We start from the raw sequence: 27,304 nt of genomic DNA, 5'->3' as shown, positions 1-27,304 counted from the left end.
AACTCAATGAGGAAGAGTGCCCTGCCCCTGTCAATGTAGTGTTTCATCTCTGAAATATTTTGCTACCTGTTTAAAAATAAGAAACACAACAGAACTCCATGTCCTTCCACAGAGATATTTACTCCCACGTGGTTATTGCTGCATCATTCACTGTAGCAAAGAATTGGAGTCAAATTAGTTGTCTATCAACAAATGAGAGACTAATGAGAAAAAAAAAATATATATATATAATGGAACACTACTCGGATTTTAGGAATAATGAATTTACAAGTTTGCAGGAAAATGGTTAGACTTAGAATGTATAATATTAAGCGATGTCACATAATCTCAGAAAAAAATGAATCTTTGGTCTCACATACAGAATATAGTCACTAATAAATGTATATTTGTAAACAGATAGATGTACATGTGGGTGCAGTGCAACGGTAGACAAGAGGAAAAGACTCAGTATGAGGGGAGAGGGCAGGACTGGATGCAGGTGATGGGCACAGTTATGAAAGAGGGTGTAAAGTTAACTGTTTTTCTGGGGTGTTTGTTTGTTTTGGTGGTTGTTGTTTTTCAATGTAAGGTTTCTCTGTGTAGCCCTGGCTGTCCTTGGACTTGCCCTGTAGACCAGGCTGGCCTTGAGCTCAAAGAGATCCACTGGCGCCACCGCTGCCTGTGTTTTTCTAGGTCTAATGTTACCTTGGTTTTGTTTTTGGTAGTGGATAAGTGCATAAAATATATCTAATAATGAAAATATAAACTTACAATGTAAGTTCACAGCTCCCATTTTGAATGCCTCTTTGTTGATTGTTACTGACCCATAGTTTACCAATTTAATTTTGGTGTGTGATGGTTTTATTATTTGGAAGTTTTTAAACAATAAAATTTATAAGATTTAAGTAAAAATTAAGAAACAATAAAAATGTAGTAGTGTAATTGAGCATATGGCTGTATAGCTTTTAATGTTCTTACAATATAGGTTGGAAAAAATCTTATAAGCAAGAATTATGGATACGTTTTTCTTTATTAAATATAGAAAGGATTGGTCATGATACCTTGGAGTGATCACAAGATAAAGAATGGGGCTATTTAAAAGTGCCTTGTCTTTATAGGGGACTCTGGAAAACTGCAGTGCACCACGAGTGTATATTTATTATTACCAGTTTATCACTGGCGTATTAACATGGTATTAGTTTAAAACATTAGGTGTGTGTGTGTGTGTGTGTGTGTGTGTGTGTGTGTGTGTGTGTGTGCACCTGTCCGTGTGGGTCAGAGGCCAAGGCACACGTGGATGTCAGAGAATAATTAATAGAAGTAATTTCTCTCCCTACACTGTCTTGGAGCTTAAACTCAGGCTCACAGACTTGGCAACAGGTACCTGCACCTATTACTGAGCCCATAATGTATAACTATTAAAATAATCTACTTCTGCTTATTACTATGGTACAAATGCATAGTAGTTCATGCTTTCATGGTGAAGATCCTTACTTTGAAGGTACCTCTTATAAATAATCACTTTTAAAAACCAGTGAGATGCCAGGCATGGTGGCAAAAGCCTTTATTCCCAGCACTCTGGAGGCAGAGGTAGAGGCAGAGGCAGGAAGATCTCTAAATTGAAGACCAGCCTGGACTACATAGGGAGTTTCAGGACAGCCAAGACTACAAAGAGAGACCCTATCTCAAAAACAAAAACAAAACAAAAAAACCACACCAAACTATTGAGATTACTATTATTTTAATGCAGGCATCATCATCATCATTTATTAGTAAACAGAAAAGTAATACCTGACAGGAAACAAATATAGACAAACAAAAACAAAGATTTAAGATTCATTGAAGTCCAGCCTTTTTTTCCTCAGTTTTTCCCCCCTATCAGCCATCAACTATCAGCCTTGCAAGCACTTCTCCTGCTCTCTCATCTCCACGTTTACAAAAGTAGGTAGATGCTGATACACAGATTTAAGCTTTCCTATGTGAATTCCTGTATTTCTTCAAATAGTGTATATAAAGCCTTGTGACATCAAGCTTTCAACTCCATACTGACCGTGGCGGTCATATGGCACACATGTGATATGGGTTGGCGTTGGCAAACTTTTTCTTAAAATGCCAGAAAATGAGGGTTTTTGATATTGTGGCTATATTATTTTCATTTTAGATGTTCATAAACAGTACTTAGATGGATGGGAATGGCTGCATCCTAGCAAATTTATATTTATGAGTAACAGAATTTGAGTTCATATAATTAGGCATCATGGAGTGTTATTCTTCTTTGAATTTTTTTTCAGCCACTTAAATGTGTGAAAGTTATTCTTTGCTTGCATACTCTACAAATGCTAATGGCAGGCCTGATAATTTGTCTATTGTGTGCAGTTTTCCTGCCTTTAATAATTAAAATTACTTACAAAAGTAGTAGTTTTTAAAGAAATACTTAAGGATTTTAACACAGCTTTCAGAGTGGGGTGGATGGTTTTAGACAACTCAGCAAAGAATCCCAGTCTTTAATGGAATTCTTGTGTGATTCTTTGCAGATCATGAATGAAGGAAAATGGTAAAGAGGCAGGGAAAGAAGGTATAGAGAGAGCAGGTATGGTGTAGAGGCAGGAGGCTTAGAAGGAGCCTTCACCTGCTACTTGCCATGGAAAGGACTGGGATATTCCTGATTCCTGACCCTCTTGACATTGGTTACATCTGGAGATTCTGTCTGCATGTATCATTTCTTTAGGCAAATTATGCTCTGCGTGTAGTTGACAATTATTACCTTTGCAGTCGATGACTTTCAATTGCAACTTGAGTTTTTCAGGTTTACTAATTGTAACATGTTTATACTAAAATATAACATGGAAGCACTGACCATTGTCCAGAAAGCGCGTTTAAAACCTCCTTTTTGCTTTATAAGGCACAGGAGCCCAGCCTGCTGGCTGTCTTCAAGGGGCCTGCCTCCTCCTGGCTCCAGCCACTCCTCCCCAGGTGTGTCCTTTAATGGCACTGCTGCTTTCAGTGCAGGGAGTACACAGGCAGTGCCATGCTGCTGCCTTCTAGATTGTTCTCTGCTTCTAACACAATGGGAGTGAAACTGTAGGACATTGGATGAGACAACTGTGTCACCTCCTACTCAATAGAGAATGCCCCAGGAGACAAAGAGAGGGAGGAGCAGAGCACCTGGGTCTCTTGTTAAGTATTGTGCTGTGAGCTTGTGCTTGTGTGAGTGGTGTGGTGAGAAGAAAAGATGTGTCTGGCTTCTTTAACCACTTGTTCCAGATTTAACTTTGGTCACTTGATATGAAGAGTAAAATAGTGTTTTCTTAATTTATTTTTCATTTTGTACAAGTTGACAGTTGTGGAATGAAGAATATTCTTATTAGGTAACCAAATATAGGTGTTTACACATACCATAAAACAAGGGAAAGTACTTATACTTATTTAAATATAAGTACGTATTCAACATACGTTTATACATATAAAGATATACATTATATCTACACTCAATACATATACACAGATGCATTTATATACACACAGACACAGCTGAAAGAGGATATAGTTATTGATACCATGCTATAGAATGGAGATGGATGTAAGGAAAGTGGAGCATGTGTGTTTTTACTATCCGGCTATGGCCACTAGTGGTGTTTTCAGACATCCTCCCATAGTCTGTCTGTTTCCCTCATATTTGCAGGATGCTATAGCCGGTCCTCTGTTTCTGGGGTTACGTTTGTGGCCGTGCTCTGTGTGAGGAGCTGGGTACTTAGCAGTGAACAGGGAGAGCAGCCTCTCTTTTTCTGAGGTTACTGTGTTCAGGCAGTAGATAGACGGTGACCTCCATGTCACTGTGCGTGGTGGTGATGAGTTCTGTGAAGAATTGAAGGAAAATGAAGGGGATAGTGAGGGCCTGATGTGAAGTTAAAGATCACAGCCTGACTGTAGTGTCTATCCCTACAAAACTTGGTTTTTAAATTAAAGAACAACAACAAAGAATAGCTGGAAAAATTTTAACATTGCCAGCACTTTTTCATAGAACTGGGGACTGTAGCCTGAGCTTACAATTTACCACTGAACCATGTCCGCATCCACCTCATGAAGTTCTCTGGCCTTGAACTGACTCTGGAATCAGGCTGCCCTTCAGGCTGGGATGCTCTGGTAGCTCAGTCCCCAGGTAGCTGGGACCATAGGCTTACAGTACCAGACTCTGGCACACTTTCCACATTATTAAATATGAGTTCTAAACAAACATCACCATGAAAGTCTTGTTCTGTTTTGTATGAACAGTAAGGCTTGTTTAACTCACAGTCTAGTACTGTAAGTTTTTGTTTTTAATTCCACTTACAGGTAAGGCTGGGATGTCACGTACTGACCATTTACATGCTTGTATATCCTTATACATTCCTAGGAGCAGAATTCTTAGACACAGATTTTCATGTAAGTTTAAAAGATCTGGCTTCTGACTACTTCGTAACTTGGTTCATTTTCTTCTCTCTTTCTCTGTACTCTCCCTCCGAGCAAAAGCAGGTAATATTTTCCAGGTTTAACGAACTCTACCATGACAGCCTGCTGCTTCAGTGTGGTTTCATTTTTGTCTCTGAAGGCAAGAGGGCTAACACAGTTAGAATTGCATCACCGTGCAAGCTCACGAGGCCCTGTTGTGCTCCCAAAGTTGGTATGAGATGAAGACAAAAAGATATTAAGCCTAGCAAACTGGCATCCTTGGGAACACAAGAGGTTCAGAGCGAGTCTCAACATGCCATTTCTTTTTCTTTTTTCCTTTTGAAATCTGGGAATAAAACCCCAAGAATATTGAATTGAATTACAAAAGAAGCATTCATTCTTGCAAGGAAACCAGTTTGCTCTTTTAAACTTGCCTCATGATGGAATTTTCAATTCTAGCAAATGAAGTAAAATTACTGTTTGAAAATTTTGTTTGCTGTCATATTTGTGTTATTCTTTCAGATGATATTATCTGAAAATTTACATATATATACACATATATATTAATATTGGTTTACTGTTATATAGCATAGCTCTATATTGCCAAATGAGTTTCTTCATTTGAAAGCTAGCCAGGATCTTCCATGATGTGATGGCTTGTCTTGGCTGTCAAATTGACATAGTCCAGAATTATCTGAGGGAGTGATCCTAGGGGATTGCCTTGATTGGCTTGTCTTGTGTTCGTATAGTGGGGTATTTTCTTTATTGCTAACTAATATAAGGAGAATCCAGCCAACTGTGGGCAATGCCACCCCTAGGCAGGTGGGAAAGCCAGCAATCAGCATTCCTGTGTGGTTTCTGCTTCAGCTTCTTGGGTTCCTGCTCTGGCTTCCCTCAAAAATGGACTGTCACCTGTAAGATGTAGTAAGCCCTTTCTTTCTGATTTGCCTTTAGTCATAGTGTTTTATCACAATAACAGAAATCAAACTAGAACATCTGAGGGGGTGTTATCTGTACTGGAATGTGAGTGATGGGAAGGGGTGATAATATACATTTGAGGAGTGTTCTAGGCAGGGGATAGTGCAAGAGGAAAATGAGGATAGGATAAGAAGGCCATGGTGGCTGAGGCACCACAGGAACAAAATGTGAAGCTTGACACTTTAATAGTCAGGCTGGAATGGTATAACATTTCTCTATCACTCCAGGAACGGTAGAAAAGTTAAAATGCTGCATTAATTTGGTGCTTCTCAAACTCGTAGGTGTGTGAGATGCACCCCGCAGTCTTGCTGAAATATAGATCCTACACTGGCATATGCAGAATGTGTCTAGAGACTGTTTATAGCCTGTTGATGCTTCTGGTGTGTATGTGGCAAGGTGTTCTGACACAGGGACATAAGGCTTGTTATTACCCTGTGTATACTGCCTCCAGGTCGGTAGTATAACCCAATGACTGGCAGCCGTGTAGCATGAAACATGAAAGACTCAGAGACTGATTTGGGCTTCAAGTGTCAAGCTGTCAAGCTGAAGATCTGAAAAGCAAAGCAGCCAGCTACTACCTCTTATGTCTACCTCAGCTCAGACCAAAGGGGCAATCCTCAACATGTTCCCAACTTCACTGCTCCTCAGATTCACATAGCTTGCTGTGCTCTCCACAACGTGGGCTAGAGACTCTCTGCCTTCCTATCTTCTGTGTGGCTGAAGAATGAATGCCAGCTTTGAGACTCGGTTCCTGTCTTAAATACCTCTCATGAGTCCTGGGATTAAAGGCATTGTGAGATCACCTTTGTGGGATGTTTCTCTTTAGCACTGGATCAGTTTCGTGTAGTCAGTGTGGCCTTGAACTAACAGAAATCCATCTACCTCTTAATTCTGAGTCCTAGGATTAAAGTTGTGTGATCACCACTGCCGGATCTCTATAGCTTGAGGCTGGCTTTCCTTTCTGAATCCCCAGGCGAGCCTTAATAAATCATAAATAATATATCATCATACAGCTGGGGTTGGGAAGCACTTCTTGAGATATCCTTTATGCGCATGGGGCTCTCTATACTGCATATTTTAAGATTACCAACCATACCAGAGACTCATAGGTCACAGAGACACTCTTCCTCTGTCTTAAGCTTTGCTGCGGTTTATGTTTATAACCAGAAAAAGCAAACAAACAAACAATCCCCCCAAACCCCAGTAAATCTGCTTTTTATTGTGTCATAGCTTGCTTCCCATTGGTGGTTTTCTCTGGAATTCACTGTTTTCCTGATTTTTTTTTAAAGTCTTTGATTGTGTTGTAGGCACTGTGGGTCCTCTGATTGTATGAAGCTCTTGGCATCTCCTTAATTGTAGTAAGGTACACATTATTTCTTCTACTTAGCTATTTTATTACTGTTGTTTGTGTGTGTGTATGATGCATGTATGCATGTGGGCTGAGTGCTTTTAAGAAAACTGTTAAGTAGCTCTGGGTACATTCAGATTATTGGGCTTCATCATCACCCTTGATTTCTAGAACTTTCTCATTTCTAAAATAAAATAGTATCTATTGAACAGTAACTTCCCCTCCTTTTACTTGGCAACATTTTGATTTTCTTCCTCCATGAATGGACTCTGTGGGGTTGTCTTTTTGTGATGGGCATAGTTCACTTATGTATATCTTTAAGGTTTGTCCATGTTGTTAGCATGTGCTAGGATTTTCTTCCTTTCCTTTATCTTCCTTCCTTCCTTCCTTCCTTCCTTCCTTCCTTCCTTCCTTCCTTCCTTCCTTTTTTTCTCTTTTTGGTTTATGGAGATAGGGTTTCTCTGTGTTGCTTTGTAGACCAGGCTGGCCTTGAACTCACTGAGATCTGCCTGCCTCTGCCTCCCGAGTACTGGGACTATAGGCATGTGCCACCGCTACCCTGATTTCCTCCCTTTTCAAGAGTAAATGTTACTTTATTGTAAGTATAGACCCCATTTTATTTATCCATTCACATCACTGAGATGTTTTTACTTATTGGCTATTGCTGTGATATGGATGTATGATGATGCTGTTATCAACACAGACATGCAACATTTTCCTTTGCTCCCTGCATTAGTGCTGAAGATTTTAATGACCATTTTCCACTCTCTTCATTTGAGTCTGTTGCTTTGCCATCTGTTTGATTCAGGAATGGGCAGAGAAGTTACTCCCATCCTTCCCATGGGTAGGAGTTGGTATAACAGACTCCAGCACCCTTGCCTCTGGATGAATGGGGGAGTTTGCCAGATTCCCCAGTGGGGTCAGACACTATTTCCCAGAGTCTCAACTTGATAGATATGGCAGTCTGTATTGCCTTGTTTTCCTGTCTCACCTCTCCATTCTTCTCCTGGCATTTTCTGGGATCACTTCCTAAATGTGCTGTCCCTTCTGAAATCTTTAAGTAGTATCTGCCTCAGGAGAAGCTAGATGAGTGAAGTGAGGGGAGAGGTCTGCTGAGTCCCCACCTGTACTCACACACACTCTGGAGCCTAAGAGTGGTGGGAAAATCTGGGTGGTTGTGGTGGAGTCTTACTGTGTTCCTCTTTCATTCTCACTCCATTGAGCTGCAGATTTGTGGCATTAAACCTGTTCCCTTCAGTATTTAAATCCTGTAACATCTTGTCTAAAGCGTCTTTTTAAAGCTCTCTTTTTAAATTCTTTTTTGGCTTCTCAACTTATCCTCCTGATTTAGTGACCACACAATACAGGGAGTTAGATGCCAAAGAAAGAAAAACATTTCTTCAAACAAGTAGGCTTCTTTTCCCTCCCTCCCTCCCTCCCCTGTCCCTTCTTTCTTTTTGGAGAAGTAGCAGTTTTCTTGTTTATTGGGACAATCGTGTTTTATACATAGATGTGAAGATTTGTGTGGTGATATATTGCCTAATGTCCCGTGCTACCGTCTCGCCAGCAAGAACGACGCGGCACACTCAGGATCCTTCTGCAGTAAAGCTTTAATGCATCTTGAGAGGGAGAACATAAGCTTACAGAGCGGAGACCCCAAACATCCAAAACCCAACCCTTATATAGGTTTACAACCTTCGCCTCGGACGTGTCACCTCCTGATTGGCTGCAGCCCATCGGCCCAAATGACGCCACGGGAGAGGCAGAGGCCAAGGGAGGGAAAATCACCCTGCACCTGCGCACTGACTTGTTTACTCTCAACGCCAGCTGGATGCAGGCGCCATCTTGTAATGGAGAATGCAGGGATGGCTCCCTACAGCCTATGATTTAATAAAGCTCGCCTGGGGTATCAGTGACCTCAGGGCTCTTCTTGTTTGAATCTGCTTTATTCTTATCTCTCCTTGTAATATTCATTATGTATTATATTTTCAACATAAAATTATGTTTTTAGTGGTGGAGAGCTTGGAAAGAGATGAGTTTCTCATACCCGTGTTACCACTCAATTGGAAGATGTATTGCAGCGTGTCTTCATTGTCTTTGACAAGTGTGACTTCTAGTGGGGTGTGAACTATTCATTGATTTTTTTTTAAAATGTGTTGTTTAGCATGATCATTTATGAGCCAACTCTATTTAAGGCATTATAGCAAGCCACAGATAGTAAGTTCTGGGCTTGAGGTTTCAAAGGGAAAACGTGCATGTCTCCAGGGATTTGCAGCTCATCCACACTCCTCAGGCCAGAAAGACATTCATAGCTTTTAGCTTCATGCAGACTCTAGAATGCTCCTTGCTTCTTCTTCATCTGAGTTTAGAAGGTAAGTTATTTTCATTAGTGTATCATCTAGCTGGCTTGAAGCAAATGAGTAACTGTTGACACAAGGAGGAGTTTCAGCTACAGAAGGCTTGTCAGCCCATGCAGGTGTTTGTGCTGTAGGGGGAAGTCACAGCAGATGCCTTCTGTGTTTGGATTGTTTTTCTGCAATACCCACGGATCATGTACACATGTGATGGCTTAGTTCTCTGGCTTAGGAGAAAACTTATCTGATCTTGTATATTAGCAGTCAGAAATATTTGTTGACTTTGCACAAAGGCAGCTATTTGGGGAGCAGGGAACATTTTTCCCCCTCAGGATAAATAGAAATTGTAAGATCAGATATGAAAATTATATGAATCCCAAACAAGGAAAACATGCTCAGTGTATCTCTGAACTAACTAGGAGCATTCATTATGTCCATCAAAACGTAGGAGGGCTGGTTTAAAATGAGAAAATAAGGCAATGTTAGATGAAAATATTCTCCAAGGGATTCTTAGGATGGCAGCTCACTGTCTCCAAGCCTCTTCCCTTCAACTGTGTGCCTTCTGGCTGGTTCATAGCAGCATGAAATTACATTAAATTAGAAGACACATTGGGGTGACATTAATAGCTTGTCTTGATGATTTCTTATAGTTCAAGGAGCCATGACTGATTTCTACTCCGGGTCTGAGATGCTGCTGGGGGGACATGAGCACAAGCATTGCTTTCTGTCTAGCTGTTGCCTTTCTCTCCATCTTCTGACCTTGCAGTTGACTTGCTGATAACCTATTTTTCACTTTCCTCCTGTTATTTGCCTTTCTTGCATCCTTTCAAACCAGAGGTTGAGTCAGACATCATACTGGATGTTGAACTCTGGGTTCCAGTCTTCTCTTGGGTCCTTGCTAATGAGATACAGAATCTTTGTGACTCCGCCTGTCAAATGGAAAAGTGAGAACACCCCTTCCAGGAGTGTGAGCACTTAAGGCTGTATAGCTTCTGAGTTAGAGTTCACAGTTCAGGTCCCTCCTTTGCAACCTCCTGGTGGTGGGATTTGTGATGGCTAATTTTGCGTTATCTTCATGTAAGCTAGAGTCAGTTGGGAAGAGAGACCCTCAGTTTGGAAAAATGTCCCCACTAGACTTGGCTATGGGCAAGTTTTGATTGATCATTGATATGGGAGAGCCCAGGTCACTGTGGGCAGTGCTGGATGCTATAAGAAAATAGGCTGATCTAGCAAGCTAGTAACCAGTGTCTCTCTATTGTTTCTTCTTTGGTTTCTGTTTGAGGTTCGTGCCTTGAGTCTAGCCCTGACATCTCTTAGTGATAAATTATGACCTGAAAGTATAAGTGAAATAAACCCTCTTTTTGGGTTGCATATGGTCATGGTGTTTTATTACAGCAATGGAAACCTAACTAAGATAGGATCTTTGGTCTCTCATTTAATCTTACTGGGCCTTTGTTTTCTCTTCTTTGAAATTAGGACCATCATTGTGCATGAAAGCTGTTTGGATGATACATGAAGTAACATGTATAAATTGCTTAGAAAAGTATGTGATATATATTAAGGCTCAATAAATACTAACTTCTTCTGTTATCCATCAGTAATGATGAATTAATATAGATATCCTCTTTTTTATCTTTGTCATGTTCCCCTACCCGTGTTTACAAAGCTCACGTTCTAGTGTTTAGCTTTGGGGGTCATATATTCCCATGTATTAGCCATGCTTGTGGGAACGAGGTATTCTTTGCTTTATTCTTAGGATTTAGTGGATGGGAAGTACATAGAACCCATGTTGAGTATTATGAGGCTTCAGGCCTGGGACTACTTCTAATTGCTGGTGGGGCCCCAGGCCATTTTAAATATAAAAAATTAATAATCATAAAACAAACAGAAAAAAGTAGAAAATTGTGAAGAAGTTGGCACTAGCACACTGACAAAAGGACCTTTGCCTACAGCGAGAGAGGCACATGTTCAGCAGCAAATATGAGTGCCACATCACCTCCCATCGGAAGTGAACGTAAGAAGGAGGTGAGGTCTCCTCAGCCTCCACAGTGCCCACATTGCAGCATTATAGGCCCGTGCCCCTGTTTCCAGCCATGTGTCTAGTTTCTCATAAAAAGAACATGTTAGGATACAGGAATCATAGCATAGTTTTTAAATTTTTTTAAATGATTTTTATTTAAATTTGAAATAAGCTTGTTTTACATATCATTCCCAGTTCCCTCACCCTCCCATCCTCCCTTGTCCACCTGGCCCCCCTCCATCCCATCCTTTCTGTTCCTCAGGAAGGATGACACCGTCCATGGGGGATCTTCAAAGTCTGTCATATAATTTGGGGCAGAGCCTAGTCCCTCCCCCATGTGTGTTACCTGGGAACATTTTGACATTTGAGGCTACTACTGTGTCATACTTTACTGACTATAAAACAGATAAACAGGCAGACAGACAAGCCCAAAGTAAAACAAGTTGCTGCTTTTGTTCAGTAATAGACTCAGGATACTGGTAAACATCCTACATGCTCAGAATAGTCTCTTGTACAAAAAGTCACCTAATCTGTCAGTAGCATGGTGAAGCCCAGTCTTGGGGCAGGGCAGGGAGGGACCACATTTCTTCCTGATGTTGCCCTGTAGGGTCTCACAGCCCTGACCTCTGGCCTCCCTTCTCTTGTCCTGATTTCAGCTTCCTGAGTGCACATTTTTGCTCTCATAGGTCTTTGCTTATATCATTGCTGCAGTCTGGAGTGTCTACCTTTCTACCCTTTCCCCACAGGTAATGTTCCCATGTGATGGATTTCCTAGTTTGCTTTGCATGTGCTTCTATGTTTCTGACTTAGAGTTACTCTTTAAATTTTGTTGTCCCTACATACTTGTAAATTCAAAGTTATGCAGGACCAAGATACATGGCTAGTAAACATTTAAGTGAGTGGATGAATGTTTGAATGATACCACAACTGGAAAGGGGCCTAAGCTGAGTGTGTTGATGGCAGTGTATAGCCAGCTCTCAGTCAGGCAGCTTCTTTTTTACTGGATGGGCCTTTCCAGTAAACATACCCTGAATACCATTTTCCTTGATGTGTGTGGCTTAAATGCTCACACTTGATGATGCTTCTTCCTTGGTCATATTTATCCCTTTGTAGGTATCAGTATCAATTCTAAGGGTGGCTGGAATGGCAGTTTCAGATAGACAAGGGTGGAGGAGACAGAGCTTCATGCTAAGAAGATGAGTGAATGTGAGGGGAAGGGCAAAGGGGGGGGGTCATTGGTTTCAAGTCTCATTGGCATTAATTTAGCTTAATCCAGGTCAGTTCTCAATTTTGTCTGCATGCCAGTGTCACAGGAATAGCTCCTCAAATAATATTGTTGCTATTGATCGATTGAAAGAGATGTTTAGATTGGTCTTGGTTATGTATGTCCTGGCACTTGGAATTTCTAGGCTCCGAGGCAATCCTGTTATGAAGCCAGCTTTGAGAACTACTGATGTCAGTAATTAGGCAGATCAGGGTTACTCGTGTTAACACTTCCAAAGTAATTTAATGTTTTTTTTTTTCTTGGTAATCTAATAGTTTCAGCAATTTTAGGATTTTTATGTACATAAAATTAGTACTTGTACTTTGTTCAAATGTATAATTGTGATACTTTAACATGTAACTTTGGCAGATGATATTGTATGACCTCATATTTCCCCCCTCTCCTTAATTATCACAGAGAAACAGTGCACCATCCTTTATGTTGGAGAAAGTTAGAAGGAAACCATTTTTCAGATAACGTGCCTATAAAGTACAAATTTAGAACTTCTTCTTGGTTCCCATGCTGTCTCCTCTGTTTCTAAAACACTCACAGTCTCTTGCATCCCAGGACTAGGAGGAAGAGGCCCCACAGCCCCTGAAGAAATTTCAGAAAATTCTATGTTGTTTTCTGACTTCCCATGTAGTTATTCATGGTACTTTGGTTGTGAGTGAGCTGGCTAAGAAGGCAAGTGAAGGATCTTTGGAATCCCATGTAATCATTTCTGCCTCTCTCCCCAACTTTTATACTTGCATTCAGTTGGCTTGTAATATGTTTTCAAATAGTACTAACATGTCTTGATCACCTGTCAAGCTTTTGAGCAGTCACTGGAATGATCTCTGCTGTTGTTTTAAATTCAAGAGCTAAAATGGAATATGTCATCATATGCCACTGTTTATGTCCAGCACCGAAGCTTCCATTTTAAGGATTAGTTTTTGGATGCTTAGGATCAGCAGCTGTGCCAGGGAGTAGATAGGCTGATAGGCATTGCTGCAGAACAATGCACTGGGCAAAGTGTAATAAAGTCCAAGACCAGAACTGAAATACTTGAAATTTATAGGCTTTGAGGTTTCTATATTCTGTTTTACTTTAAGAAGGAATACTACAGTAGGAAGACATTGGGAGAATGATGCAGATAAGCCTAAACCTCCCATTTCTTCACCTTGTGCACTGAGAGAATACCTGCTTATTATGTAGGGGGACCTGGGCTGGATTCTCCCAAATACCAGAAAACTACAAAATACCCAAACCAAACCCAATGTAAAGGGGATTAAAAATTGTCAGTAGTGCCAGTGTTGGACTTCAGTGGCATAGTAATTCTTTGGTACAAGTTAGACCCTGAGTTTATCTCCAGCCACAAGACAACAAAAAGATTGTCAAGAGATGTTTTTTGGGAGCTTCATGAGTGAAGATTATTATTTATTTACATTGTCAAATCTAAAAAATTTGATTGAAGAATCACATCTAATTGCTATTTGACTGATAGGCAAAATCTTAATTTCTAAAATTTATTTTACAGCCATCCAAAAGTCAGTCTATCAGCCCCCCCCTCTCTCTCTCTGTCTCTGTCTCTGTCTCTCTGTGTGTATTTAAATTTAAGTTTTAGAAATTACTGCAAAGAATGGAGTTTTGTGACAGTTTGTACTTCAACCTCAGCATTTCTGTTTCTCTAGTAAGTTTTAGTAAACTTGGAGTTGGACTAGAACTTAGAGATCGTCTTATGATGATCGTCTTATGAGAGTGTACAGGATAGTTGAAAAAGCTGAATCCTGGCTTGTCATCTCTGCTCGCTGCGGAGCTAGGCCGAAGCCAGGTAATTGTTGAGAAGTCTGATTTTCTGGTTCCACATTGGGCATGCTTTTCTTCACTTCAGAGTAAACACTATAGATATTACCTCAGCTTGGTGTCTTCTAAAACTGGTTTGAGTCAAACTTGGGAGTATAAATAGTACTCAGGAGGGGCAACCATAGATAGGGCTAAGTAACTGATACCACTGTGGGTAGGTGGCTTCCTGTGTGCTGGGACTTTTAGGAAATAGCATAATGTTCTAAGTTGTTGGACTGGCAGTAGGGTCCTGCTGTTTGTTTACCAACCTCTGATTGTGGTCTCAGGACTTTTGAAAGCTTTAATACTGGCATTTGTAGCTGAAAGGGCCACTGACAGGAGAATGTTAGCTCTTAGAATAACATGTCTTCCACAAGGGGAATCCGAGCCACTGGGAAGTTAAAGGGACCTGGGTGGGTCACTAGCATGCACACTCAACAAAAAAGAAATATGAGCAAGCTGCTAGGTACCTGCTGTTTCCATATGCTAAACACCTGTGCAGGGTTTTACACTTGTATGCATAGTGCTCTTCCAAGTGAAGAGCGAGACTGACAATATAGGATATTCCTCATCTGATTCTCCAGAGTTATTCTCTCCAGTTCCTTAGGCTAGGTGTTAATTTCTACATCCATGGAATTCTGGCAGGTTCTAGAGGGGATTAATGAGGTGAAAGGTGTTAGATTAGGGTGCTTGCTCCCTCAGATGTCTTACCGGCATGCTGATAGATGAAAAATGCATCTCCCTCATGGAAGCTGTAGAATCTATCATGTGGCTCTCTGCTACAGCTATGTTTTGTGGATGCCTACACCTCTGCTCTCCTTCAGACCTAAAGAATGGTCATGCTCCCTGATTAGCTTCCTAAACTCTGCCATACCTGGTAAATCACTCCATATTACCCCCACCCACAACTTGTGTATTCAAGTTCCCATCTTCCTGCTGGAATTCTGGTTGAAGTACCATCTCTGAGTCTTTTGTTTCCTAAACACTAGGGCGAAATGCAAAAGCCAGAGACATTATGAAGAAATAGGATAATGAAGCCTAAGCTGTCCTAGAGTCCCAAGAATCCTCAGCATGTATGATGTCTTACCATAAGAAGTACTTCCTCCAAAATGTATTTGAAACAGGTACCTTCAGTTGTAATTAGAATGTTTTCTTTTCTGCTCTACTGGAAATCCTATATGAGCAGTAAATTGAAAATGAGAAACTGCCTTATTATGACCATGTGTAAAACTAATTATAGTGTACTTAACCGTATAAGATGGAAAATACGTAATGCAAGGAAACAGAAGGATACATTGAGTCTGTCTCCATCTGGAAATTTCAGATTTATCTCCTGTGTTCTAATTCTAGGTAAAGTATGTATTTTCCTCTTTAGTTCCTAAAATTTCCCACCCCTCTAGTGAGCTATAATCTACTTGTTGAGAGTTTTTAAAAGTTGCTGTGGAAAGCATTCCAAGAACCTTGGAAAAAGTCTCTACAACAGAACAGGTTATTCTGCAGGGACCCTCATGACTCACTATGGATTCAGGAGTGAATTGTACTTGATGTGTGCTTTCAAGGAAATCACAATATGGTGGGAAAGTAGAAGTCTAAGCTCATCATTAATTATCGCATGGATTTTAAAATTATAGCATACAGTTGGATATATGTGTATTTAAGTGAGTGAGGGTATACTGAAGTCTGGCAGGAAAAGGCAAAGAGGTTAGTGAGTGACAGGAAGTTTCCCAGGGTTGCTCTTTGAAGGGCAGAAGTGAGCTTGGCAGGAAGACAAAGGAGAGACTGGGGGCTATGGGGTTTCCTGACGGTTTTGAGATGGAGTGAGACATGATTAGCTCTAGCCCAGTGGCCTTTGGAGGAATGCCTGGACTTGAGGCCACGGGTAAAATGGTAATCTAATCCTTAGCAATCATTATCACTTAAGATAATATGGATTATACACACTCTGAAAAGATACTAAGAAATGTAAGCAAACTGAAAGCAGTGCTTAAATCAATCTTTGGAAATTTTGTGGGAAACATTGTCCTCTTGTAGCTGTCTGATGTGTGTCTGTCTGGTGTGTGTGCATGCATGGGTGCATCCAGCCTTGAAGGCAGGAAAATGCTGTTGGATCCCCTAGAGCTGGAGTTATTGTGAACCACCTGAACCGGGTGCTCAAGTCAAACTGGGGGCTTTGGGAAGATCAGCAATTTTTTTATTTCTTTTCTTTTTCTTGCTGATGTTCACTAGAGCCTGAATATGCTTTAACTGGTACCTTGGGCTTCCAATAGTCCTCCTCTGAGTTTTTCCTCCCCTGTGCCTGACTTCCATGCTGGTGTAAGTCAAACAGCATGGACTCCTTCTCTCTTTATTTTCTCCATTTTTCTCTCCCAGGCACCTGGTGCAATTTATAGCTTCCTTGCCTTGGGGATTTTCTTTTCAACTCTAGTATAAAGGTCTTTGAGCTTACTTTTGAGTCCATTTCTCTTTTATTAATGAGACTAAGAACCCCAACTTGATCAGATCTCCTGGAAATTAAGTGCCAAATTCTAGAATTGTGCTCAGGCTCCTTGTCCTGCAGGTACTCTGTCTGTTTTAGTCCTTCCTCTTTTTGTTTGTTGTTCTGATCTTTCATTGCCTTAGCTCTCTTTTGGTGCAACAGAATACACCAAAACTTACTGGCTTGAAACAACCACCACCATTTCAGGAGTCTGTGGGCTGGGCAGCACTGCTCTGTGTGAGACTGGGTTGCAGCTCCTTGAGGTTAGGAATGTTTGAGATGTCTTACAGAGCATGAGCTCTTGAATTGAGTGAGGATGTCAGCTGGAGCACCTCCATGTGGATTTGGCTTCTCACAGTATCAGGACTAGGTGCAAGGTTGTGTGTGTGTGTGTGGGGGGGGGGGGAGGGCCGAGGTGGCATAGTCAATGCAAAAGTGGAAGTCACTAAGGTCCTTAAGAATGGGACTTAGGAGACCTGCATGACAAGTCCTACTGCATTCTGTAGGTCAACCCAGCCATAGGGCCAGGTTTGAGAAGAGGGAAAATAGAATTCTGTCTGAACAGGAAGAATGCCATTTAATTTTCAATCCCCCACACACACTTTTTGGCACCTAGTCTGCCATGTCCCTTAGTACCCATTATTCCCCACTCTGAAAACCTGTAGTTAAATGTTAATCACCAACTGTTTGTGACCACTGTATCTTAGTTTAAATGCTCCCAAGAGACACTCAATGTTTATTTTGTCTGGCCCATAGTCATCTGTGGTTGAGAAGTGCAAGTGTGTGCTGTTGAGGGTTTTGTAAGGGGCTTATGGTAGGCATGTTGTTTCAAATGAACCATGATTGCTGTTGCTGAGGCACAGGGTTATTTGCACACTGAGGATTATCTCACCTCCTGCCCATCAAACTCAACATTCCTTACCCTGGACCAGACAGTTCTGCCTGACTTATCTTCTGACTTCTACCTCTCCTGAAGCCACTTTCTTCCTTCCATTTCTAGTGTCATCCTCGTCCTTGTCGTTGTCGTCATCATCACTATTATTAGTATTTTAAGTTTCTCAAATGTAACTGTCCCCTCACTTCATCCCTTCCTTCTTTCCTTAATTTTTTCAAGACACTGTCCCCTTATGATTCCCCCTCTGTCTTTGAAGTTGGCATCCTCCTGCCTCAGCCTTTCAAGAGCTGGGATGGCAGGCATGCACCACCATACTGCCACCCTTTTCTTCCTTTTTCCCCTGTCCTTCCCTGCCCTTGAGAAAACAAACTCTTTTCATTTCCTGCTTTGGTCTACCTGGCAACTTCTAACTGATTTCTCAGTTCTAAGTACGGATGTCACTTCCTGAGAGGAGCTGTAGGTTCTACCTATGCTAGAAAACAAAGGAATGTGGCTATCCTCTTCTGAGTTGGGCACTCACAAGTATTTGTTATTTCTGCCTGTTAAGCATAGGAGGTAATTACCTTGCAAAAGAAAGGATTAATAGAGGGAATACTTATATGGGTTTGGAGTCCTCCTCTCTTTTGAGGGATATAAGGACATAGTTTCTTGGGGTGTGGAACTTCTACCAGAACATTCTAAACTCTTTGAGTACATGTATGACAGGGGCTTAGGTGAAGCTTCTACTACAACATCCCAACTTTTTGGATATATGGATGCCAGGGGCTGAGGTGAAGCTTCTACCAGAACAGCTCTGCTGTTGGTAGTGGTGATTCAGTGGTGAGACGTAGTACATATAGATGGAGGAAGCATGGTGTTTTGATATATAGCAGAGATTCCTGCTTGGAATGTAAGTGGCTGACTAAAAGCCATAGTTTTTATTTTGCTTCTGTCATTCTGTGGTTCCTTGTCCTTACCCTGAGATGTTTGTGATGACCAGAAGCCCTGAACTGCCCTTTCCATTTCCAGTTATTGTCCCAAGCCAGTGACATATTTGACTATATGCCTAATATTGGTTTGATTGTGATTTTGGATGTCACGTACTTGTGATCCCATTCTTAGGAGATAAGCCTGGGTGTAAGCTTTGTTTTTCTGTGGCATGCTGTTTGTCTAAAGAGAACATTAGTGCATGAATCAAAATGGCAGTGAGAACACAGAAACATGGAGTCAGAAGTAACTGTGATTCTGTCTTTTTCAAAGATGATGCTCAGAATTCTTAGGGGGTTTTAGTTTCTGTTTTCAGGTAACTTAGACAAAGAGGGGATAGTATTGCTTTGGTTTACTTATTGTCATTAAAATAAGTAAATTAGTAATTGTGCATTGTAATGCGAGGGGCACAGGAAAGAAACCACTGAAATGGCCCCTCCATGATTGGAGGGTAGGTATTGTGGCTAAGAGAGAGAACCACCAGACACATCTGGAAGAGTCTAGAGCGGAAAGAAAGAAAGGAAGGAAAAAAAGCAGATTGTTTAACATCTAATATCCACTTGTGAGTGAGTACATACCATGTTTAAATTTCTGGTTACTTCACTCAGGATGTTTTTTTTTTTTTTTTTTTTTTTTTTTTCCCTATTCTATCCATTTGGCCTGCAAATTTCAAGGTATCATTGTTTTTTACCTTTGAGTAATACAACACTGTATAAAAGTACCAACTGGGTAAACTGTGAGGGGGAGTACAAGTGGAGAGGGTGGGGGATGGGAACTTGAGGGATCAAGAAGGAGTTGGGGGAGGGATGCATAGGGGGAGAGCAGTGAAAGAGATATCTTGATAGAGGAAGCCATTATGGGGTTAGGGAGAAACATGGTGCTAGAGACATTCTCAGTAATCCACAAGGATGACTCCAGCTAAGACTCAAAGCAATAGTGGAAAGGGGTCTGAATGGGCATTCCCCTTGAATCAGAATAATGACTACCCTAATCGTCATCATAGAGCCTACATCCAGTAACTGATGGAAGCACTGGGCTGAGCTCCTTGTGTTTAGTTGAAGAGATCGAGGAGGGATCATATGAACAAGGGGGGGGGGTCAAATCATGATGGGGAAAACCACAGAGACAGCTGACCCAAGCCAGTGGGAATTCACAGACTATGAACTGATAGCTAGGGAACCTGAATGGGACCAAACTAGGCCCTCTTAATGTGGGTAACAGTTATGTGGCTTGATCTGTTGGGAGTGGGTGGGTGGGGGTCGACAGGTAGTGGCACCAGGGCCTATCCCATGTTCATGAACAGGCTTTTTGGAGCTCATTTCCTATGGTGGGATATCTGGCTCAGCCTTGATATGGGGGGAGGGTTGGTCCTGCCTCACCTTGCTATGCCAGACTTTGTTGACTCCCCAAGGAAGGCTTTATCCTCTCTGAGGACTGGATGGGGAGTTGAAAGGGGTAGAGGTAAGGGATACGAGAAGGGGAAGGAGGGGGAACTGGGGTTGGTATGTAAAATGAAAAATACATATTTTAAATTAAAAAAAGCAGACTGGGCATGGCAGAGGGTTATCCGCAAGAGAAGCGAGAATAGTTATAGGAGGGTCAGTAGCTGCAGGGAGGGAAGCCCTGAGCTATGGCAGAGGAGGAGGTGAGAAAGGGCAGGATGCTAGTTAGCTAGGTCCTTCTGAACAGGAACTGGGAGAGCCAAGAAGTCTGTCTTAAATATACAACCACAGGTATATGTCAATGGAGAGCCATATGCCCATTCTGCCAGAGGCAAGGGTAGGGATTCCTTTTGGCAAATGTAAACCCAATTTTCAAAAGTTCCCGAGGAATGTAGTTGCTTATTCAACCACCAAAAAGCCTTTTGTAGTCCAGCTTGAGCTGAGGCAAGACTGTCCTTTCTGAACATTGTCACTTCCTGAGACCTAACATGTATGAAGTGCTGTGTTGTCTTAAGTAGAGGGTGTAAAGCAAATGCCAGTTGTCATGTGTTTTCAAAGTGAGTACTTGCTCAGCAGTGCAGAATGAACATGTGGCATGGGACCTGAAAGGAATATTTTGTAGAGGTCAGAATGTGGGCAGAGTGCATGGATAAGCTCATTTAAGAAAAGTTGTGCAAGAGAGTCCAGGGAGGGTGACAGAGTGCCCTTTTGTACTCCAATGAAGGCATATGGGGCGGAAAGGGAGCCACAGGGTGGAGGGCTGTAGAAAGCTCTTGGAGACAGGTTACAGGGACAGGTTACAGGGTCCGAGTGTTGGCATCATATCACACAATATGTGATTTGGGTCATCATTTTCTCTGAGATCCGTAAGGAAGTTTTGCTGAGACAGAGGCCAGAGCTATCAAAAGCACCTGGGATACGGTTGTGCTCTGCCCCAGAGGGGTGGTATTAGAAGATGGAGAGTGAAGAGGAGGGGAGAAAGGGAGAGTGAGGGAGATTAAGTGCATGCGAAGATGTTTGGATACTCAGTGTAGAAGACAGAGAAATGTATCTCTGATCACCAGTGTCCAGGCTGACTGCGGGGTTTTTTGAAGATAGAGACTGGAGTATAAATTCACGTATAACCACAAGCCACATGACCAACAGCCCAGTGGACACCAATTTCGAAGCTTTATTGAGCGTTTCATTAGTCAGCTTCCTATCACTAGACAGATGCCTGTTGTGACTGGGGTCAGAGTTTCCTGTTTAGTCCCATGATCTCTTAGTCCCATTGCCTTTGTTTTTGTGAGTCAGAAAGCAAGACCAGGAGTGTTGGTGGAGAAACTGTTGTCCTAGGGCATCTGAGGAATAGAGAAACGGGCAGTGTCACACATCCCTTTTAGCAGCTCATCCCCATCCACTTAGCCTCCTTTGTCTTGGCTCCACTATTTTCCATTAGTACCAAGCTGAGGACCAAGCTTCAAACGCAAAAATGGTTGGGACATAAACTGAAGCAGCGGTTTAGCAGAGAAAACCAAACTAAAGCAAAACAACAGCAACAGCAGCAGCAGCAACAACAACAAACCATCCAAACAAAACAGTGTCTGCCTTCAAATACTGACATTCACTTCGTCAGCATATGATCCTATTTGACACTGAAAATGTCTCCCAAAGGCAGCCAGTTTAGATTACCTTCACCATGGCCTCCTGTTCTAATCCCTGGTTTCCTTTGCCTGGATTCTCTAGGAGCCTTCTGATTGATCTCTGTGCATGCTGTCACCCACCTGAAGAGGGTTCTCAACAAAGCAGCCTGGGTGAGTCTTTTAAAATTTGTCTGATAATTTTGTCCTCTGAACCCGAAGTGGCTTCCTGCCTCATTCAGAATGTAAGCCAAAGCCCCCACAAGGGTCTCCATGGTAGGGCATGAGCCCTCCATTGTTGCCTCTGACATCATCTGTTACTACCCACCTTGTCCACACTCTTCTGGCTACCATGGCCAAGTGCTGTTACATACTCCTGCAGTACCTGTCTCACCCAGGGCCTTTGCATATTCTTTACTTGTCTGGGTCCCTTTCTATACAACACCTTTTAATTTATGACTAACCTCCTTAGGTCTTGTTTCAATTTCCTGCTTTAATATTACAGTCCTTGAGATTTTTAATTCTGCCTTTAGGATCTTCTGGCATCCAGAACATTTTCTTATGTCTGCTGTCAGTGCCTGCTCCAGCATGAAGTTCCATGAGAGCAAGGGAGGTCCATGCCAGTATTGTTACTATGACATATGGTGTGGGCCGAGTGTGCAGTGAACATTTGCTTCATGGATGCAAGAGATTCATTTAGAGACTTCTTTCTGATTGGACTTGTGACGTCCATGAGATCAGCTGTCCGCACGCAATTATCTTTATATTCAGGTAGTGCCTTTGTCTATGTTGGATAGTGGATGGAATCTGAAGTTTGAAATCACGAAATCATGGCCTTTGGTCCAGAACATTTCCTTACTAAAAGAAATGTTAGAGGAAGAGGCTGAAGAGATGGCTCAGAGAGCACTGACTGATCTTCCAAAGGTTCAGAGTTCAATTTCCAGCAACCACACAGTGGCTCACAACCATCTGTAATGAGATCTGATGTTCTCTTCTGGTACAATGGCAGAACAGTATATACATGATAAATAAATGTTAAAAGAAAAAAGAAATGTTAGAGGGGACATGATATGGTTGCATACCTGAAATCCCAGTCCTTAGGAGGTGGAGACAGGAGGATAAGAAGTTTAAGGTCATCCTAGACTGCATAGCAAGTTTGAGGCCAGTCTGGGTTATAAGAGACCATGATTAAAATAAAGTAAAAGAAGAGACGATGATAGATCTGGCCCAGCCTGAGATACATAATGATAGTGTCTCAAAAGAAAAAAAAAATTAAAAAGAAAAAAAATGGGAGAAGAAACAACTTAAATTGGGGAAGGAAGAGTAGGAGAATAATTCGGTTCAGTTAGCTAAGCTTTCACTGTGAATGTCAGAATCCACACAGCAGTTTGGCATCTCTTTCATCATTATTATTATGATTATTAATTGGATGCTCTTTCAAAATTTGGACTTTAAGCTTGCAGCTGATGCTTTAGGAGATTATGCTATCCGGGGTGCAGAAATTGCTGGGGCTGACTGTAACTATTCATGGCCAATTAAGGAGCAGCATTGGCAAGAAACTGGGGGTGGATGCAGTTTTGCATTATGGGAGTTCTCATCGCTGTGGTTCATGTGTTGGGGATTAGCTGGCCAGGCTTCCTTCTGCAGCAGGGATGTGGATTTGCCTACCTGGAGGCATTTTTTTTTTATATATAAACGAAAATAATAAACAACCTTGAGGGATTTAAATTTGTGTGGAGAGAAAAGGGAGAACAAAGTCGAATCACTTTTATTTGCAAAGCCTTGCTTGAGAGGCCTTCAAAAGGCTGCTTTTGTTTAATTTGGTATCAGTTTTCTTTCTTCCCAGAGGACGGAGATGGCTTTTGAAAGAATGCATGCAGAAAATCAGGCTGTAGGAGGCACAAATGAATTTTGGGATAATTCCAAAGTATAGAATTCCCCAGAGAAGCAGGGTTACTGCACTATAGTCCTGTCACAAAAGGGAGTGTCAATCACAGAATATGCCTGCTGTCTCATTCCTGACACAACTGGTGGCCAGTTGTGATGGCTTTTATTTTTACATAGAGTTTTAAAAAGGATTTCAGATAGAAGGAAAATAGCACACACACACACACACACACACACACACGGGAGGGGAGGTGTGAGAGAGGGAGAATGATAATAAAACAGTGGCCTGATATACCTTTTCTTAATTTTAAAGTTAAACCAATTTTTAGGTGTTTTGAATTTTGCTAATGCTGAAAGTCCTGTGCAGCCCTTGTTTTCAGATGCAGTGACTGAGGCGGGAGGGCAGGGGTGGGGTGCTACGGAGGATAGTTCAAATGAAATTCAGTCAAGTGCACGATGCCTGTTGGAAGGATCTTTACGTTGACAGCACCTGTTCCAACTCTCCCTGCTAAGCCCCAAAGAGTATTGAGTGTTGAGTTCTACAATCAAACGACACATCAGGCATTTCTCTTCTCACACACCTTGTGTTTGCATTCATTTCCCTCTGTCCCTTTTAAAGATGACAGCTCCCTGGGTAGCTGTAATAGAGACCTTTGTGTCCAAAGTGGAAATCTTTCTTTGTGTGTCTTTCGTGACATCACAGGGGTATGGGAATGAGTCTTCCATGCTCAACAGATATCTTAAAATATTTATTGTCAAAAAGTATAAGGCTTTTGTCTTTTTCCTTGATTAGGAAAAATACATGGCCATAACTGTTTTTTTGAGGGGTTGGTTTTGAGACAGGGTTTCTCTGTAGCTTTGGGACATGTCCTGGAGCTCGATTTGTAGACCACTTGCCTCTGCCTCCCTGTGCTGGGATTGAAGGCATTTGCCAACACTGCCTGGGTGATTTTTTTCCCCGAATGTCTTTTGTTTTTTGATGAACCCCTTACTTTAACCTAGAGACAGGAGGGAGGACCTAGGCCCTACTCCAAATGACTTGACAGATTTTGATGATTCCCTCCTGGAAGGCCTCACCTCCCCTGGGATAGGAGAGGGGTCGGGGGACATGGAAGGATGGGAGGGAGAGGAAACTGGGATCTATATGTAAAACAAGAAAAATAATAATAATAATAAGAAAAACCAAAGGGAAAAAAAGAAAAGAAAAATTTAATGTGCTCTTGTAACACCAGTGCTGGAGTGGTGGCTTACTAGTTAGTCTAACCTAATCAGAAAATTATAGTCCCCAGTGCGAAACACTGTCTCAAGTCAGGTAGCCTCTGAGGAGCAACACTTAAGACCTCTGGCCTCCTCCATACTCATGTATGCACATATGCACCTGCACATGCATAATGAAAACTATGATCAAAGTAAAACAAAAGAAAGAAAGGAAGAAAGAAAGGTCAAAAAACAAAAATGTGTGACTTTGGAGCTGAAAGGTAGCTCAGTGGAAAAGGAACACACACACAGTTCTTTCAGAGACACGCCCCCCTCCATGTAGTTCCAAGCGAGCAACCACCTTGGGTAGGGCACAAGTGCCTGTAAGTATCCTTCCAAGGGATCCAGTGCCCTTTCTGGCCTCTGTAGATATTGCAACACATATGTAAGCCTGCTTAGAGACCCACAATGCATACTTGATTAGAAGTGAAACAAAATAAAGTCTTTTAGAAATTCTGGCTCTGCATTATTCCTAAATTGACAGTGGTCACTGGCTGACTGGTTTAGGGATCAGGAGTCTTTCCCTCTCTATCTCTCCCCTGTTGTTGTCTGGTGTTTGTAGTTATCTCTTCCTGAGGTTAGGCAAAGAAGAGGAGGATAAAGATAGAACTCAAAAATCTCAGTCATATTTGTATTCAGTACCCATCTTACTTGTTCGTTTTTCCTCCCAACTGTCCTTTTCTCCCTTTATCCATGTACTTCCCCCAATCAGTATTCATTGCTCATCTCTGAGCCACCTACAAGGCAGTAAGCAAGGACCTTTCTCATTATGGAGTCAGCACCAAATGGTGGCTGTGTATAGTAGAAAGACATTAATGCCAGGTGAACTAAGTCAGAGGTGAGTCTTGCATCATGGTCTGGAGGGTCCCAGTTAAAGCTTTGGGGGAACAATCTCTCAACAAGTACATGAAGGATGAATCGAGTCAGTTGTATGAATCCTGCCTGTGTTCAGATTTGTATGTGGCTAACAGTATGTGACTTAGGAAATCCACACTGTAGAGGTCAAATTTTATGTTGGAGTTGTATATTTCTGAACTTATTGCAAATTTCGAGCACCTGAAATTGAAGTATGAATTTCAAAATATAGTGGGGCGTTTCCATTTACCAGCTTATATGGTGCCACCTTGTGGCCAGTGAACATGTGGGGGTTTAGTGTTTCCTAGCCCTAGTCAGCAGGAAAACTGCAATGGCTGAAGAACTTTAACATATTGAGGGGACTGCTGCTCATTCAAAGGAATATGGAACCATAATTTCAGGTTCATATTACACGTGACCAACCTCTGTCAAATGTGAGAGCAGAAGGTCCAGGCCCATTTGATGAAATGTAAGGTAGTTTCAGAAAGTTGCAGTTGCATAGTACACACGGGGTAGGAGTCCAGGAGAGAGGTGATGAAGTTTTTGAGGGCTCTGCCAGACCAACAAAGACAATTGAGAATATTGAACTTTTAGAGTTTATTTATTTGAGCAGACTATTGCACTTTCTGTGGAGTTTAGCTATTTTGTCATTCACCCTTAATTTTTATCATGTGTGTTTATGAGCGTAAGGTTTTGTGATGTCATGGTGCTTGTGGGGTGATTTGTGTTGTTTTTTGTTTCGAAGGGCCCTTTAACCCGTCTTGGAAGAGAAAATAAAATACATAGTGTTGGATAGAAGTTCAGCCTCGACTTGGGCTGTAAGGCTGCAGGGTAATTTGATTGGAGATTGACCTTGGAGGTCTGTGGTAAAACCAGTTGTGTGAAATACAGGTTAGACAAAGTTCAGCCAGTTTCTTTATCTGGGGACTTTGGGAGCCCTGAAAGTGCTGATGCATTTAAAGTGTGCAGGATAATACTACCCCAAACTTCAGTTCTAGAAATAGTCCTTACAGGTGGGCTGAATGCATCCTCAGCAACGCGATCCATTATGCATCGCCATAGTAAGCTGCCTGACAAGCACCCACAAAATGTCAGGGGAAGGCAATAAAGTAAGTGTCTGTGGGGAGTCAGACAGAGAGCTGGCTCAGTGGTGAAGAGTGCATAGCATATTGCTCTGGCAGAAGACCACAGTTCAGTTTCTGGCACTCATATTCAGCAGCACACAACTGTCCATATCCCTAGCTCACGTGCATCTAATGTCTATGTCTCCCACAGGCACTTCATGCACATATCCACAGAGACACTTAGCTGCACACACATACTTAAAAACAAAAATTTAAAACATCATTACAAAATTAAAAATAAATTATCTGGGCATGATGGCACATGCCTTTAGTTCCAGCACTCAGGAGGCAGAGGCAGGTGGATCCCTGAGTTTGAGGCCTGCCTGGTCTATAGATCAAGTTCCAGGACAACCAGGGCATCACAGAGAAACCCTGTTTCAAAAAAAAAAAAAAAAATAATAATCTAAAACCCTAATTGGACTTATGCATTTAATTTTGAGTTTGAGTATTTTTCTGCTGAGTATGTTATCTGTATGTTGACCATGTGCCCGCTGGTGCCCATGGTGGTCAGAAGATGGGGTTTCATCTCCTGGAACTAGAAACTATAGATGGTTGTGCTGGGCACCAAACACTGTAGGTCCTCCCAAAGAA

General features: G+C 41.8%; 1 protein-coding gene across 11 annotated transcripts in view; it reads left to right on the top strand.

Annotated features, from left to right (window-relative positions):
• The window catches only part of Plcb4 (phospholipase C beta 4), a 367,915-nt gene that overhangs the window by 56,793 nt on the left and 283,818 nt on the right, over nt 1–27,304 (top strand). For 9 of the 11 annotated variants that reach the window (XM_051183311.1, XM_051183307.1, XM_051183309.1 and 6 more), the window contains exon 2: nt 21,697–21,764. The exons of the other annotated variants lie outside the window; for them this stretch is intronic. The gene's annotated coding sequence lies outside the window, so the exon portion shown is untranslated. The remainder of the gene's footprint in view (nt 1–21,696; nt 21,765–27,304) is intronic. 11 annotated transcript variants of the gene reach the window in all.

This window comes from Phodopus roborovskii, unplaced genomic scaffold (assembly GCF_943737965.1).
Source record: "Phodopus roborovskii unplaced genomic scaffold, PHOROB, whole genome shotgun sequence".
In the NCBI taxonomy this organism is placed as follows: domain Eukaryota; kingdom Metazoa; phylum Chordata; class Mammalia; order Rodentia; family Cricetidae; genus Phodopus; species Phodopus roborovskii.
Note: the sequence above shows the minus strand (reverse complement) of the source record. Positions and strands in the feature narration are given on the sequence as shown.